The sequence below is a fragment of the Pongo pygmaeus genome, chromosome 17, assembly GCF_028885625.2.
Source record: "Pongo pygmaeus isolate AG05252 chromosome 17, NHGRI_mPonPyg2-v2.0_pri, whole genome shotgun sequence".
Classification (NCBI taxonomy): Eukaryota; Metazoa; Chordata; class Mammalia; order Primates; family Hominidae; genus Pongo; species Pongo pygmaeus.
Genome location: NC_072390.2, coordinates 67,735,340 through 67,754,320, shown reverse-complemented (window position 1 = coordinate 67,754,320; position 18,981 = coordinate 67,735,340). Strand labels below are relative to the sequence as shown.

The 18,981-nt window shown below is 38.9% G+C and overlaps 1 protein-coding gene across 5 annotated transcripts in view; it reads right to left on the bottom strand.

The window, feature by feature from the left end:
* DCC (DCC netrin 1 receptor) overlaps positions 1-18,981 on the bottom strand; it is a 1,213,980-nt gene that overhangs the window by 663,006 nt on the left and 531,993 nt on the right. The gene's annotated exons all lie outside the window — the stretch shown is intronic.

Sequence of the window (18,981 nt, the reverse complement as noted above, 5' to 3'; positions counted from 1 at the left end):
AACAAGTCTTAAAACATTCCAAAAAAATGGAACTAATATCAAGCATCTTTTCTGACCCCAACGGAATCTAACTAGAAATCAATAACAAGAGGCATTTTGGAAACTATACAAACACATGGAAATTAAACAGTATGCTCCTAAATCAAGAAGAAAATTGAAAAATTTGTTGAAACAAACAGTAATGGAAACACAACATGCCAAAACCTATGAGATACAGTAAAAGCACTACCAAGAGGGAAATTCATAGTTATAAGTGTCTACATCAAAAAGAAATAAAAACTTCAAATAAATAACCTAATAATGCATCTTAAAGAACTAAAAAAGAAAAGGCAAGTCAAAACCAAAATTGCTTCCAGATGAAATGATCTTATATTTGTAAAAACCGAAAGGATCCCTATAAAGAACTAAAACAGAAAGGGCAAGTCAAACCCAAAATTGTTTCCAGATGAAATGATCTTATATTTGTAAAAACCGAAAGGATCCCTAAAACAACTATTAGAACTGATAAACACATTCAGTAAAGTTGCAGGATATAAAATCAACATACAAATCATTAACTTTTCTATATACCTACACTGAACAATCTGAAAAAGACATCAAAAAGTAATCCCATTTACCATAGCCACACATAAAATTAAATACTTTGAAGTTAACCAAAGAAGTGAAAGATCTGAAAATGAAAACTATTAAAAGCTAATGAAAGAAATTAAAGAAGACATACAAAAATGGAAAGATATTTCATGTTCATGGATTGGAAGAATCAGTATTTTTAAAATTTCCACACTACTCAAAGCAATCTACAGATTCAATGTAATCCCTATCAAAGCACAAATGGCATTCTTCACAGAAATATTAAAAAATCCTAAAATTTATATGGAACCACAAAAGACCCCAAATAGCCAAAGCTGTCCTGAGCAAAAAGAAAAAAAACTAAAATAATCACATCACCTGACTTCAAATTATACTACAGAGCTATAGTAACCAACACAGCATGCTACTGGCATAAATCCAGACACACAGACGAATGGAACAGAATACAGAACCCAGCAATAAATCCATATAATTACAGTAAATCATTTTCAGCAATGAACGGTGGTGGGAAACTGGATATTCATAGGCAGAAGAATGAAACGTAACACTTATCTCTTGCCACATACAAAAATCAAGATGAATTAAAGACTTAAATGTAAGACTTCAAACTATGAAACTGCTACAGTAAAAATTTGGGGGAACTCTCTAGAACCTTGGTCTGGGCAAAAATTTCTTGAGTAACATCCCATAAGCATAGGCAACCAAAGCAAAATTGGATAAGCTGGGTCATATCAAGTTAAAAAGCATCTGCTCGGCAAAGAACACTTTGGGAGGCTGAGGCAGGCAAACTCATTTGAGGCCAGGAGTTCCAGACCAACCTGGCCAACATGGTGAAACTCCATCTCTATTAAAAATACACACACACACACACACACACACACACACACACACACACAAATAGCTGGGTGTGGTAGTGAATGGCTATAATTCCAGTTACTCCAGAGGCTGAGGCACAAGAATTGAACACAGGAGGCAGTGGTTGCAGTGAGCTGAAGCTGAAATGCACCACTGCACTCCAGCCTGGGTGACAGAGTGAAACCGTGTCTCAAAAAGAAAGAAAAATAAAGAAAAGAATGAGTAAGACCTAGTATTTGGTAGCACAATGGAGTGACTCTAATCAATAATAATCTAATAGTACATTTAAAAATAACTAAAAATATATAACTGGATTGTTTGTAACACAAAGGAAAAATGTTTGATGGGATGAATACCCCCATTTTCCATGATATAATTATTACATACCGCATGCCTGTATCAAAACACCTCATGCACCTCATAAATATATACATCTACTATGTACCCACAAAAATTTAAAATGAAAAATATTTCATGACATGTGAAGATTACATGAAATTTAAATTTCAATATCACAAAACAAAGTTTAATTGGGACACAGTTATGCCCATTTGTTTACCTATTGTCTATGGCTGCTTTTGAGCTGCGACAGTAGTCCTGACAAAGACCAAACAACATGGCTGGGCATGGTGGCTCAAGCCTGTAGTCCCAGAACTTTGAGAGGCTGAGGTGGGCAAACCATGAAGTCAGGAGTTCAAGACCATCCTGGCCAGTATGGTGAAACCCCGTCTCTACTAAAAATACAAAAATTACCCGGGAATAATGGCACATGCTTGTAATGCCAGCTCTCAGGAGGCTGAGGCAGAAGAATCGCTTGAACCCAGAGGTGGAGGTTGCAGTGAGCCGAGATTGTGCCACTGCACTCCAGCCTGGACGACAGAGTGAAACTCCAACTCAAAAAACAAAAAAACAAAAAAATCAGACAACATATGGGCTAGAAATTTCATATACAGTTGGTTAATGTGGTTGGGAGAAAAACCTCCCAATTTGGCATGTTTGACTTGTGTGATCAATTGCACAAAAATGAATGCTTAATACCTTAAGGTTTCATGTAGACACAGCTCCAGGGGGCACTTTATTCCCTCAAATGAAACTTTTATGAAGACAATAAAAAAGGGGAAAGGAAAAAGACGCAAAGGTTTATGAAAGAGCTTTCTTTCACTTTCCTTTAGGTCCAATTTGATTTCTAAAGCTGCTCAGCCAGTAACAAGTAATACAGTATGTGTTCTATCAGCAATTGTGGTATTTCCTGCACCTGGTATTAGAGCAGTTTAAGCAAGGGAGTCTTTTTAGTACACTTCCCCCAAAATTGCAATTGATACAACTTTTCAGCTTTTTCTAAGCCTTCTGTGTGAAATAACCTCAAGATAGGATTATAAAGTGATAACTTTGTGCCCGGGTGTGTTTTAGAAGTTCTACACCTATGAAAGGTTTGTCCCTTCAAAATTATTCTACTGATATTCTCAAGTATCAAATATATTTGAGATCAACACCTTTTGAAATACCTTCAGATATTCCAGCACATTAATTACTTTTTCAACAATTGTTTATTGAATACCTACTATGTGCCAGAAACTACTCCAGTCACTAGGGAAAGAGACACAAGTGACCTGTCCTAGTAAAAATTATATACTCTTAGGGAGAATCAGATAATAAACAAATAAGTAAAAGTAACACCTGAGAGAAAATAATGACTGCATGGGGAAAAATAAATTAGGAAAGGTTTAGTGTGTGTTGTGTGAGAGTCATAATAATTTTAAATGGGGAGGTCAGAAAAGACTATAGGGGATAAAACATTCCAAGCAGAAGTAAATGCATGTGCAAAAGCTAAATATGAGGATACCTTGGGGACTGCACGTAGATGGTGCTTTGGACAAGGTAACATTAATGCAGTCCTAAAACCTACTCTAAAGTCTTTCCAGGTGAGTATGGGAGATAACTTGTTAGTAACTGTTTCCAATCCAAGGGAGAAAGTGAGTTGTGTTATGGACAGTGCCAGAAGAGAGAGTGATTCTTATAGGTTAGGGAAATAAAGTAGGATTTCTTGAAAGTTAGGTTTTATAGAATGTATTTGAGGATGGCTATGAGGCAGTGTGAATGGAGGGCAATACTAGCAAAGCACATGATGAGAAATTGCTTGGAATTCTTAGTTAACTGTGAACTGTGTCAGTTTGGTTTACATGGCCTGATGAAGCAGATGAGAGAGGAACGTTAGGAAATATGGAGGAAACCCCAAAGTGAGGAGGGGAGCTTTGGGGAGGGAGGAGGAAGCCAGTGAAAGACCATGAATGCTGGGAAAGAGAGTTTATATTTAGCCCAAGAGACACACAGGAAATATGTATATTTCATGGGTATAGAAATGGAACAAAATACTCAGGAAACAGTACACTCTTTACATTATAATTAATATAGCTTTATGTGTTAATTGGTACATGTTTTGGGAGAATAGGGGACACGGAAGCAGATTCATACGTAGATAAAATAGGACAAAATATTTGCTTGTAATTTTTTTTTTAATCTCATGACTTCCACAGAACCTAACTTAGAAACTCCCATTACATCTCTATCATATTTGACAAAGAAAGACACGTTACCAAAACTTTACTAATTTTTTTTTTTGATATTGTCTCACTCTGTCACCTAGGCTATAGTACAGTGGTGCTATCTTGGCTCACTGAAGCCTCAACCTCCCCTGCCCCAGGTGATCCTCCCACCTCAACCTCCAAAGTACCTGGGATTAAAGGTGCATACCACCACGCCTGGCTAACTTTTGTATTTTTTATAGAGACAGTCTTACCGTGTTGCCCAGGATGGTCCCGAACTCCTGGGCTGAAGTGATCTACCCAACTCGGCCTCCCAAAGTGCTAGGATTACAAGTGTGAGCCAGTGCACCTTGCCGAAAACTTTACTAATATTTTGTTTTCTCAACCTACATATTTAGAAACACACACACACCCTCCTCTCTCTAGACCGATAGTTTGAAACTGGGGCTGCTTTCTTTTTTCTCCAGGGACATTACCAATGTCTGGAGACATTTTCAGCTGTGACAACAAGGGACGGGCTTGTAATAGGTGTTTGGTAAGTAGAAGCCATAGATGCTGCTAGACTTCCTACAATGCACAAGATGGTCTACCACAACATACAACTATCTGGACCCCAAGTCAACAGTGTTGAGATCGATCTAGACCAACATACACCAAGGCATTTGTTTCCAGGGTAAGATTACAGTATAAAATACAGGTCATCCAGTTTAATTTGAATTTCAGGTAAACAATAAATACATTTTTAGTATAAATGTGTACCATGCAATATTTTAGACACAATTATACTAAAAACATACTCACTGTTTATCTGAAATTCAAATTTAACTGGTGTCGTCTATTTTTATTTGGTAAATCTAGCAACACAATTCTACGGAGATGGAGGGTCTGCGACAAGAGATGATAAACTGGCAGGCAGTTATTTTAGGGAGCAGCCCAAAAGCAAACGTCAGAGGCAATTTTAAAGGGGAGATATGCGGAAGGCAAAAATCTCTAAGGCAGCTCCTGACCACAATGCATGTGGGCTCCCCACATTCATGTTTTTATGACTTCTGGAAACTGACTCTCAGACCTCATCCTAGACTACTCAGTCAGAATCTGCATTTACAAAGATATTTATGGGCTTCATAAGTACATTTCAATTTGAGGAGCACTGATCCAGACCATTCCTTCTGTTAGCCAATACAATGCAGAATTAACCCTAAACATTATGGGCCCATAATATGGAAATTGTCACTATAAAGCACAGTTCTATGGGTTGAGAAAATACATCTATGTTTTCTTTATAAACTGTGACATCCAATGTAAATACAAGGCTTTCTTAATAATATAATAGTTGAATGATGTAGCCATCAAGTAAAGCACGTATGTTTTTATAGGCTAAATTTGGTAAAACTGGCTGTCAAAATTAAATCCTAATAATTAATAATACAACTCTAAATGGCATTTATCACTGAGAAAAGGAATGTAGATCAGCACCAAAGTGGAATCTGGAAAAAGCTACCAAGAGCGTCAGATAAGTAAACCATAGATTCTCCAGGCTCTGATGTAAAAACAGAAAAGTGGCCATCAACTTTGGATTAGTGACATTTGCATTTATGACAAATGATTGATTTAGTTGCCTTCTATTGTTTCCTTGTTGGCTTACAAATCTAGAGTTGATGGATTCCTATATCCTTAGAATTTCCCTGGATAAATGTTGTTTCACTAAAGAACATCAAAATACTAGATCAGCAGGACATATGTGGAAGGCAAATGTAAGGAAGTATAACTACACATTCCTTTTATTTTAAAGTGTGTTCCTCTCACCCACGTGGTCTAAAATATTTCAACAAGTCATTATGAGTTATGATTTCTTCATCCTTGGGCAGGGGCCCGATAAAGCAAACTGACAGGAATGAGAGATCCCAGAAGGTCCAGGAACCATACAGCCTCTGTGTGGCAGGCCAGTTTCCTTGCCTTTATCTTCAATTGGGAGAAGAAAAGCTTCAAAAGATAGTACAGTCAGCTCTGACAAGGCTTAGCTCATTTCTTCTTAAAAAAAGTATAGCAATGACAACAGAACTGCAAGCCTGCAAAATACAGAAGCCTCCCAGGGTTTATGAGGGCTGAGCATCAAAGCATTGTTATGAATTCTTTACTACCAATTGCAAATAAATCAGCAGTCGCCTTCAGCACCAATAATAGCATGAATATTTTATGCTATAGCATCTCTGACTGCAAGTTTAGTTTGTATCAACAGTTGGGGATGATACTTGAGACCACCATTCTATGTAACTTCCTGCATCTATTTCTTGGTGTTTTCAGAGCTCACACAGAACATTATGTTCAATGTTTGCATTTCACATCTCTATCTCTCAAAGGAAGACAGACAGATTGTAATGCTACCAAATTTTCTTTGGTAAAAATTAAGACAAGTTACATTTAGTGCTGTTTGATGGCCAGGTTGCAGCAATACATTGGAGAAGATAATTTTTAATTATCTTTTAGGAACAATTTTTATTGATTCTGGCAAGAAATAACAGCCAGTAGCTTTTTTTCAGGAAAAAAAAAAAAAAAGTTTCACTGTTGTGTGTTTTAACTTCGTTTATTATATTGTTTTGACAACCTGAAAAGCCTTTCTGGGTGGTGAGAAATTACTGCTCCTTGAGCTAGTCAACTCCAGAGAGAGCAAAGGACCTTGCCTGGAACATTGCTTTGATGTACAAATCAACCAATCTAAAGCCATACTTCCTCTATCTGGCCCAAACACCCCAGAAGGCAATATTCCTCTGCCTTAGTCATCCCAAAGTCAGATGCCAAACAATCAGGAAACACCCCGCAGCCCAAAGTCCACCAAAATTATACCTAGCCAATTCTACACTGTTCACTCTTCCCTGCCTTGCCTTTCCCAAAGAAACCCCAGTAAAGGCTCTAGACTAACCCTCCCCTTCACTCCCGTCTTCTCTTTCCTAACCAATCTAGTTTCTTTCCCCTGTGGCCCTGTGTAGTGTGCCCTGCCTCTGTCTCCATGACCTCTAAATATAATAAGCTTTGTTTTATTCCTGAGCCTTCCTTCTGTCTCCTCCTTGTGGCTGCATCTCAATGGCCATTTCATTAAACAAAATACCAAACATTTTCAAAATCCAAAACAAAAACACACCATTGTTGCTAAAAATTAAAGAACATGTGTGATAGCAATAGAGACTCATAAAAGAGATATGATGTAGACAAGATGGAGAACTAGATGAAAAATTAAACCTGAAAACTTTTGGTCAAAGTATATTCAACATTTGCTAAGTATAATGCCTGAGAATAAAGACTAATAAACTAAAACTTGATTATAAGCCACACAATTTTATTTTTGTATTTAAATACCTTTATGGTAGCTAACATTGGCAATGGTCAATTTTGATGACAAAGAAGTCCCTATGACACCTTAATTATTTTGCAGAAAATTTGGCCATTTCGAAAATCATTTTAAATAAGTTAAATTGGTCTTTATAATGTTTTTAAGCCATAAAGATAATTCTTCTTTGTCTGTCATTAAAAGTAATTGGCTTATAAGATTTGGTTAATTTTTTAAAATATTATTAACATATACTAGTGTTTTACAGGAGTGTATTTACCTCCTGATCTATTGAAAAAAATTTAGCCAGTTTAAGTTTATGGTAAGTGTTTTAATCCCAGGGATAGCCATAAGGAATTTAACTTCATCTCTCAAACAAAATATGGATTTTTATCTAACAAAGGATGAAAATACAAGTACTGTACTCATTGATTTTTGATCGTGAAGACAAAGAAAAAGTAGAATGAAGCCTGGGTAAGAGAGTTGAGAACAAAAGGAAAGTAATTTTACATCAAATCCTTACACCTTCCTTTCTAAAACACTCTGGATAGAAAAATCTTCATCTTCACAACTTGCTTTCATAGGATTTTGAACTGAGGGACAATTACTCATTAGCTGATATTCATATTCTACTCATGGAAAACTTTCCCTTCCTTCCCTCATCTATAGTCATATCACTCATATCAATATCATCCATCTGGCAAGTACTAATCTACTTATGCCACCTTCTGTGTTACTTTGATTGTCATATACCCACAAGACAGCAATGTAGTTTAGGAAGAACAAGCCAAGCCAAATCAGCTGTATTCACTGTTGACTGATCTATTTACCCCCTTGGTGAATCACAGGGTTCTATAAATACTATATATATCAATTTTGATAAAACTATTGACAAATGATCAAACCTCTTGTGGTTTATCTACTCACTCAAGTCCATATGATTTGGAAGGACCAAAAGGTTTTCAATGCTAAAGCTATAATCCAAGTTGAATGGAAGAGGGATGGAATAGCCAAAAACAGTCCATTTTCATGTCATAGGCAAGCTCGTGTATATATCTGCTGACTGATATGTCTGTATTTCCTACATATTGGCTCTATTTCCAAGGCTGGGATAATGCCTGAGCATATGACTGAGGTTCCATAAGCTCTTTGCTGGCTGACAGAGATGCTTCTGTCCCAACCTCTGTACACCGTTTACTGGGAGGTAGAAAGCAGGACAAATCTAGAAAATGTTGAAGAAGAAAGACTTGGAGGGAAATTTGATCCATAAACACTGAGAGACTTGTCTTACAGTTTATCAGGGAGTGACTCTGGATGATACTTGTGGGAAGGTAAAGATATTTTGTATGATATTTTGTAAGGTATTTTTAAAAAATCAGCCTGTGACTGATTTCAAATTGTGAGATTGACAGCATTATTCTTATATTACAACTAGACTGTCAGTAGGATTAACACAGTTTATCTGGGATAATTTAAATATTTTCTAAAAGCCTTTTTTCATTAGTTAGTCTGTGAAAACATAATAGCTTATTTTTTATAATTTGTATTTCTAACTTGAAGTGACCAGAGGAGGGCAAAGAAATAATAAAATGTGGTGAAGATTTTTTCAAGTGTTATATAATCACTGAGCTCTTACAAATGATCAAAGCCCTCTCCTTACGGCCACTAACCCCTATTTATAATGAAATATAATCAGCAGATCAGTGCATGAATATTGTTTTCTTAGCCCCAAGAACAGCTGCCAGCATGACCAAAGTCTTTGCACTGAGGGTTCTTACTTTATCACATTTCCTGGACACGTTCAACTTTATCAGTAATGTCTATCACAGACCATGTAAAATAACAAAGACAGAGATGAGTCTCCTGTTCTTTTTATAAAGTGGTTTGGCATCAGATTGAAGGAAACAAAAATATTTCACCCCAAAATATACTTTGGCATATTTTGAGATGGCTGTTCAGAGGGCTAGCAAACAGAAGTAGCCCTGAAAACTGTCTCTGGGGTAGATTGGCATCTGTAGAGAAAATCTGCACTGATGGAGCTGGGCTTTCGCTGAAGCTTTCCCTTGTCCAGACTTAGAAAAGATTAACTGAGCTTCTGACACCTTTAAAAGTCCGAAAGAAACATTCACCATTGTCTATTCTCTCTGAGGGCTGCTACCTGTGAGATTTCATCTAAATAAGACCACCCACCTTTGCTAGCCAAGTGTCCTTTTCTTCCCCTCCCATAACCTATTTTGCCACCATCCAAGCCCCCATTCTTTCTGTAACCTCAAGATTGTATATAAGCTTCTGAACCCAACTGGGGAGTGGGGATAATCCCTCTCTGGTCCTCTCCCATGTTCCTATAAATGAATATGTATGCCTTTTGTTAATCTGCCTTATATGAGTTGATTTTTCAGTGAAATTTCAGAGGGCAAAGGAAAAGCTTTTCCCTTGACCCTACAGTTTTGGCACTATGAGCGTGATACCAAAGCTGTGCTTTTCTGAAAGCCACTGTTAAGGGAACCCAGGACCTGACATACCAGTAGACAGAGATTCAGTCAAGCAGAGGGAAAAAATAATTGTCTCTTTTTCCTCTGTAAAATCTTGATTAATGAGAAAAGAATTTGTGTGATTATGTTGCATGTGGCAACTCTGGTGTACCTTCTGCTATGAATATTCGTAATTTTTTTGGTCCCTTTCCTCCTAGAAATAGTCTTGTCCTTTGTCTTTCTGTGTTGTTTTGTCACAAAGAGGGGCACCACTTTGGGAGGTCAAGGTGGGATGATTGCTTGAGCCCAGGAGTTTAAGACCAGCCTGGGCAAGATGACAAGACCCTGTCTCCATAAAAATTTAAAACTTAGCTGGGCACAGTGGCGTGCACCTGTAGTCCCAGCTATGAAGGTAGGAGGATGGCTTGAGCCTAGGAATTCAAGGCGGCAGTGAACTATGATCATGTCACTGCGCTCCAGCCTAGGCAGCAAAACGAAAGTGAGATTCCATCTCTAAAGGAAAAAAAGAGGGGTAGCATAGGGTAGAATGTGAGCCTAAAACCCCCATAAGTCTGTTATTCAAACCAGTCCTACAGACTGTTCAGTTTTGCAGTTCTGATCACACCAGCATCTGTAACCTTTGCTGTGCAGCCAAAAAAAAAAAGACACCATTCTCTCTCATCTTATTTTATGTCATTGAGAGGTTGACTGGTGACTAAGTGGGAGCACACTCTCTTGGTTTCCACCGTGGAGGGGTTGGAATTGGGCTTGAAGCTTGATTTTGAGGTTTTCAGGTGGCCACGTCTGAAAATGGTTGAGGACCCATATATATATATAAGATTTTAAGCAGCACACTTTTTGTCCTGAATGTGTAAACCTCTTGCAGGTGTTCATCTGAAGAAGTCTCATCCCTGTGGGGCTTCTGTCATGTCAACCTTTGTTGTCTGGTTAGTGCTGGAAAAGTTCAATCCCGGGAGGCATATCCTATGTCATAGATTAACAGATCTGTGACTGTAACTGCCCAAAAGTTTCTTCCTGCCTGCTGCACAAAGTTAACTCACTGAGATCATGGCATTGCAGTAAAGAAAGAGCCTAAGTGATGTGAAGCTGGCTATGCAACATGGGAGACAAAGTTTTTACTCAAATCAATCTCCCTGAAGGCTCAGAGGTTAGGATTTTTTCCAAGATAGTTTGGTGGGTAGGGGTCTAGGGTAGGGAGCGTGATGATTGGTTGGGTCAGAGATGAAAACATAGTGAACCTAAGCGGTCCTATTTTGCTGAGTCATTTGCTGGGTGGGGGGTGGGGCACGGGATTGATTGGCAGGTCAAGGTGGGACCATCTGGTTGTCAAAACTGCAGAAATGTGAAAAGATATCTCAAAAGGCCAATCTTAGATTCTACAATAGTGATCTTATCTGCAAGAGTAATTGGGGAAGTTGTGAATCTTATGGCCTCCGGAATAATGGCTGGTATTATTTAGAATTAAAGCCCTTCTCACCCTTCTAACTTAGTGGCCTTTCATTAGTTTCACAAGAACAGTTTAGTTTTTGGGAAGGGCTGTAGATGGCAGTGGTGGGCAATCCAGAGCAGCGGTTGCCATCGCTCCAGTTACTGTGGGAAGGTGCGAGTGGTGGTGGCAGGAGCAGCTACAGGAGCAGAAATGGCATTGGTGGGTCCCCTGTGCCCCATGTCCCCAAGGCAGCTGACTGCACAGCTCCCACCCCCACGGGACCTGCTACCAGGCCTGGAGTCTCCACCACTCCGGACTCTGTCCCTGCGTCACCACTCTTGCCCACCACATGCAGGAGTGTGCAAGGAGGAGGCAGATCTGGGCCGCAGGTGGTGCTGAACTCCCCGGAGCCAGTGGGAGCCCCACCCCCGAGAGCCTGCCGCCCTGAGAGCTACTGTGATGGGGCTAGGCCAAGTCGCCCACTGGCAGGGGAACAGTGTGGTCGGGCTTGGAGGAGCAGACAGAAAGGGGCCCAATGAGGACCTGGAGCCCCCACCCCAGGCTGAAAGGAGTCATGGCTAGGGCTGTAGCCCCGCCCTCCCTGTCGCAGGACCCAGGTGTCTCTGCACTCTGCACACTTGGGGGCCTGAGAAGGCCGCCTTTACCCTCCAGGCTTGGGGCTGTCTGTTCCGTCTGGCCTCTCCTAGCTCCTGGCACCCACTGCAATATTGGAGCAGGGTTGGGGCCAAGCCCGGGCTGTCACAGCCCAGCCAGGAGTACAAACACTCAGGGCAGTGCTGACACACCAGCAGACTTTGGCCCCCTCTAGACTTTGGGTGCTGAGGAGCAAGGGAGGAAGCCAAGGGAGTGCTGAGGGCAGCTCGGTGCTGGCCTGCTGGTGCCCCTCGGCATGAGCAGTCTGGGTGCCATGGCGGCAGGAGGCAGACAGGCTCCTGGGTGGAAGGGGGTGGGTCCACAGTGAGGCCCCACCTTCAAGCCAGGAAGGGCCTGAAGGCTGGAGGCCAGGCTGCCAGTCCTGTGACCAGAGTGGAAACTTGTGGTTCCTTTTCCAGGCCCACCTATGGCCACCCATGGACCAATGCAGGCACACTTCCTCCGCTCTGAGGATCATAAAAGCCCTGGGCTCAATCAGAGCAGAGCAGACAACAGGATGACCAGTTGTAGACAGGAGCTATCCTCTCTGCTGAGAGTTATCAGGACACCCTGGCTACAAAGAGGAGCTGCCTACTGTGGGTCTCCTCTGAGCTTTTCTATTGTCAATAAAACTCCTCTTCATCTTGCTCACCCTCCACTTGTCTGTGCAACTTATTCTTCCTGGTTGCAGGACGAGAACTTGGGAACCAACAAATGGCGAGGCTAAAAGAGCTATAACACTAACAGTTGAAACATGACCCCTGTTTGCCACATTGCAGGCAAAGGGAAGGAGAGAAAAGCTGTGGCCCTTTGGGGATCCCAGACCTGGGAGCTTCAAGAGCCAGGGCTGTATCTCCCTCTTTGGGGCACTGCAGTTCCTGGCATCTCCAGTATTCCAGGTGACACCACATTCCCCAGTGCCAGCTGGGGAAGCTGCTTGTGGTGCACCTGGTCCAGCTGCAGCCTTGCAGAGAACCGGTGCCCATGCTGGCACCTGGAACTTCCTGCCCCATGGCAGCAGCTGGTGTGTCTGACTGTGTGCAGTGGCTGGACCCCATGCTCACTCCCACACCCCTTGGTGCTCCCTACCTGACTCGCAGTCTCCCTTGGAGGCAGGGGATTCAGGCCAGTAGTGTGAGCTGAGCAGTGTCTGCCAGGCTGAATGGGCAGAATGAGCCCAGCAGGCCTAAGCAAAACTTGGGCAAAGGTGCCACCGGCCACAGAGCTATGAAAATGACACCCCAAAGATCCCATAACACTATTACTTAACTATAAACTAAATTTCTTCCCAAATTAGCTTGGTCCATGCCCAGGAATGAGCAAAGACAGCCACCCTGTGCTAGAAGCAAGATGGAGTCAGCCATGTCAAATTTCTCTTACTGTCATACTTTTGCAACAGCAGTTTCATTACTGGCAGCACTCCACAAATTTGCAGGTTGTCAGAGATGCTACACGCATACAAATGCCATACTTAACTGTCTGTGGCAACAGAAGACTTTGGCAATCTTAGCCTATTTCTGGGAGTAATTTTTTGGGGGAAAAATCATTAGGATTCCCCCCTCTATGCCCTCTCCATTAAACCCGTTTTTAACTTATTTTATACCTGGAAAATTACATCATGGGCTTTCCATGAAAAGACTATTAGGTTGCCATTAGAACAAGTACACCAGTAAAAATCCTAATCATCAGTGACCAAAAGGTGAATCTGTTAAATTAAAAAGACACCTAAATTAAAACTGTATATATATATATATATACACACACATATATATACAAATATACACACATATATACACATACACATATTAGCAATCTCATTCAAAACAATTGCCTTATTTGTATTTATGGGAAGATCAAATTAAAAGAAAGACACATAATAATGTCATGGTTAGCCTTAGAAACTCTCTTGACCAAGTTAAAGAGCAAATTCTGACCTAAAACATAGTTGAAATCCTTCGTATATTCAGACAGCCTACTTTGAATCTCCTGCAGGATTCACAATGAAGTCTTCTCCACATTGCAGTAGATTTGAAAGAATTTCTTTTAGAATGCTGTAGGGTCATAAGTCAGCTTAATTAAAAGCTGATAGTCAAGATATCACCACTGATCCCACAGAAATACAAACTACCATCAGAGAATATTATAAACACCTCTACGCAAATAAACTAGAAAATCTAGAAGAAATGGATAAATTCCTGGACACATACGCCCTCCCAAGACTAAACCAGGAGAAAGTCGAATCCCTGAATAAACCAATAACAAGTTCTGAAATTGAGGCAGTAATTAATAGCCAACCACACCAAAAAAAAAAAAAAACCCAAGACCAGGCGGATTCACAGCCAAATTCTACCAGAAGTAAAAAGAGGAGCTGGTACCATTTCTTCTGAAACTATTCCAAACAATTGAAAAAGAGGGACTCTTCCCTAACTCATTTTATGAGGCCAGCATCATCCTGATACCAAAACCTGACAGAGACACAACAAAAAAAGAAAATTTCAGGCCACTATCCCCGATGAACATCGATATGAACATCGATATGAAAATCCTCAATAAAATATTAGCAAACCAAATCCAGCAGCACATTAAAAAGCTTATCCACCAGGATCAAGTCAGCTTCATCCCTGGGATGCAAGGCTGGTTCAACATATGCAAATCAATAAAAATAATTCATCACATAAACAGAACCAACGACAAAAACCACATGATTATCTCAACAGATGATGAAAAGGCCTTCAATAAAATTCCACACCGCTTCATGCTAAAAACTCTCAATAAACTAGGTATTGATGGAATGTATCTCAAAATAATAAGAGCTATTTATGACAAACTCACAGCCAGTATCATACTGAATGGGCAAAAGCTGGAAGCATTCCCTTTGAAAACTGGCACAAGACAAGGATGCCTTCTCTCATGACTCTTATTCAACATAGTATTGGAAGTGCTGGCCAGGGCAATCAGGCAAGAGAAAAAAATAAAGGGTATTCAAATAGGAAGAAAGGAAGCCAAATTGTCTCTGTTTGCAGATCACATGATTGTATATTTAGAAAACCCCATCGTCTCAGCCCAAAATCTCCTTAAGCTGATAAGCAACTTCAGCAAAGTCTCAGGATACAAAATAAATGTGCAAAAATCATAAGCATTCCTATACACAAATAATAGACAAACAAAGAGCCAAATCATGAGTGAACTCTCATTCACAATTGTTATAAAGAGAGTAAAATACCTAGGAATACAGCTTACAAGGGATGTGAAGGACCTCTTCAAGGAGGACTACAAACCATTGCTCAAGGAAATAAGAGAGAACACAAATGGAAAAACATTCCATGCTCATGGATAGGAAGAATCAATATTGTGAAAATGGCCATATTGCCCAAAGTAATTTATAGATTCAATGCTATCCCCATCAAGCAACCATTGACTCTCTTCAAAGAATTAGAAAAAAACTACTTTAAATTTCATATGGAACCAAAAAAGAACGCCTATAGCCAAGACAATCCTAAGCAAAAGGAACAAAGCTGGAGACATCATGCTACCTGACTTGAAATTATCCTGTAAGGCTACAGTAACCAAAACAGCAAGGTACTGATACCAAAACAGATATATAGATCAATGGAACAGAACATTGGCCTCAGAAATAACACCACACATCTGCAACCTTCTGATATTTAAGAAACCTAACAAAAACAAGCAGCGCGGAAAGGATTCTTTTTTAATAAGTAGCATTGGGAAAACCAGCTAGCTATATGCAGAAAACTGAAACTGGAACTCTTCCTTATACCTTATACAAAAATTAACTCAAAGATGGATTAAATATTTAAATGTAAGACCTAAAACCATAAAAACCCTAGAAGAAAACCCAGGCAATACCATTCAGGACATAGGCATGGGCAAAGACTTCATGACTAAACCACCAAAAGCAATGGCAACAAAAGCCAAAATTGACAAATTCAATCTAATTAAACTAAAGAGTTTCTGCAAAGCAAAAGAAACTATCATCAGAGTGAACAGGATATTCAAATAGGAAGAAAGGAAGCCAAATTGTCTGTTTGCATTCTGAACCTACAGAATGGAAGAAAAATTTTGCAATCTATCCATCTGACAAAGGGCTAATATCCAGAATCTAAAAGGAACTTAAATAAATTTACAAGAAAAAAACAACCCCATCATAAAGTGGGTGAAGGATATGAACAGACCCTTCTCAAAAGAAAACATTTATGCGGCTAACAAACATGAAAAAAAGCTCATTATCACTGGTCATTAGAGAAATACTAACAAATACTAATCAAAACCACAATGAGATACCATCTCATGCCAGTGAGAGTGGCGATCATTAAAAAGTCAGGAAACAACAGATGCTGGAGAGGATATAGAAAAATAGGAACACTCTTACACTGTTGGTGGGAGTGTAAATTAGCTCAACCATTGTGGAAGACAGTGTGGCGATTCCTCAAGGATCTAGAACCAGAAATACCATTTGACACAGCAATCCCATTACTGGGTATATACCCAAAGGATTATAAATCATTCTACTATAAAGACACATGCACAGGTATGTTTATTGTGTCACTATTCACAATAGCAAAGACTTGGAACCAACCCAAATGCCCATCAATGATAGACTGGATAAAGAAAATGTGGCACATATATACCATGGAATACTATACAGCCATAAGAAAGGGTGAGTTCAGGCGGGCGTGATGGCTCACACCTGTAATCCCAGCACTTTGGGAGGCCGAGGTGGGCAGATCACAACGTCAGGAGATCGAGACCATCCTGGCTAACACAACGAAACCCCGTCTCTACTAAAAATACAAAAAATTAGCTGGGCATGGTGGTAGGCGCCTGTAGTCCCAGCTACTCAAGAGGCTGAGGCAGGAGAATGGTGTGAACCCGGGAGGCGGAGCTGGCAGAGAGCCGAGATCGAGATCGCGCCACTGCACTACAGCCTGGGCGACAGAGTGAGACTCCGTCTCAATAAAAATAAAAAAAAAAAGAAAGGATGAGTTCATATCCTTTGCAGGGACGTGGATGAAGCTAGAAATCATCATTCTCAGCAAACTAACACAAGAACAGAAAACCAAACACCACATGTTCTCATAAGTTGAACAATGAAAACACATAGACACAGGGAAGGGAACATCACACACTGGGACCTGTTGGGGCGGGGGTTGGGGGCTGGGGAGGGATAGCATTAGGAGAAATACCTAACGTAGTTGATGGGTGCAACAAACCACCATGGCCCCTATGTATACCTGTGTAATGTGTGTATACCTATGTAACAAACCTGCACATATATCCCAGAACTTAAAGTATAATAAAAAATTAAATTAAAAAAAGAAAATGGAAACTATATTAAAAAGCCACCTATCAAACTAGATTGGTCTCCAAAATATGACTTTCTTGCATTTAGCTCGTTATTTTGTGAAGGTTTCTGAACTTTCTCTAGGCTCATCTGTGTGTTTCCTTGTAAAATACTGTGATAAATTCTTATGATTTTATGTTACCTTGGCATCCATTTTTAATCTTCCTCTAACACACCCAGACTTCTTGAAAAAGCTTAAAATCTCTCTATGCTTTCAAATGTAAATTTGCTACCCCGTTTTCTCTGAAATTTAGTAAAGGCTTTGGACATGTGGAAGAAATAAATTTTAAGTTGTTCCACTTACAGAGATACAGTTTTAATCCAACTGCCCTTTTAAACTAGTGAGTTTTACCTGACTCATGGCTAAAAATTTAAAAATTAAAGCTATAAGATCTTTATGTCTGTATTTTTGTATACACATGTATATACATGTCTATTTGTATATTATCTACATGGTACCAAATTGACTTATAAATGACCGCTCATAATTTAAGTAAATAAACCTAAATGCATTTTAAATTTGCATTACTTTAGCAATCTTCTGGTAAATAATATTAGTTTAATATTGTTAGCTTAATAAAGTAAGTCTGCTGAGTTATCAATGAAATATGTATGTTTCTAACTTTAAGTTCCTTGCTTTTATGATACTTGCCTAACAGACGGTAATACAAAAATGATTAATAGAAAATTTAACTTGAGATGATGGCTAGATATGTCTGTCTTATAAAATTTTCCAAACATAGTTGTTAAAAATAGATTAAATAGCTGTAAATGAGATAAACATTCATAAATAAACTTTTAATAAAAGTTATGTTTTATAATATATTTACTTAAAAAGGTTTCTCAAAATTTTTTGGTAACTATGCACTTAGAGTTTAAGCTAAATTAAATGATGAATAATTATTGAATATCTAGATCATTTCCAAATAAGATATAATGCTAAGATATTAATTACTAAATATGAGTTTAAGCTCATATGCTTTTGGCTTATTTCTTAAAAACAAAAGTTATGTAGGTTCTGCTAGTAAATATTTCCTGTTCCATATAGAAAAATTGTTCTATAGAAAGCTTATGCTTTTAAAACTTATAGGATATGTATTTATAAATTGTTAGTACATGACTGACAGTTAAAATTATTTATTTCCTAGGTTTTCACTGAAAATTAGGGTTACGGGAGTCAACACTGATTAATATGTATGATTAAAACTACTAGATATAAGAGAAACAATTCTGTATGCAAAGTGTGTAAGAAAAGTGATATATTTTTGGTAAGAAATGTCATAAGAAAGCTTGAGAATGTGGTTTTCATTAAGGGAATAGTAATTATGTCTAATTTAAAGGTTTTTAAAAGTTGTTCTAAATTTTATTTAAGAAATAAAGAATAGATGAAACTGGATGAATATAAAAAGTTAGGGAAAGAAAGAAAATAGGAAAAATTGTAAGAGGTTATAAAAGGTTTATAAATATCTTCTCTGGTCAAAGCTAATTGAAATAAAATTTTATTAAAATTAGCTTTAGCATTAATAATATACTGATGGAAAGGTAGAATTTAGGTTTCTCCTTGGAACAAGATATTTGTGTAGCATTAACAAGACAGAGTAAAATATTTTTATCTATCTTTTAAGTAAACTAAAGAAAAAAAGAGAGGGAAGAACTCAAGGGAACGATTCTGTTGATCTCATATTTTCTTTATTCCATCTTTTGATTATTTGGAAAACTGATTCTCCTCT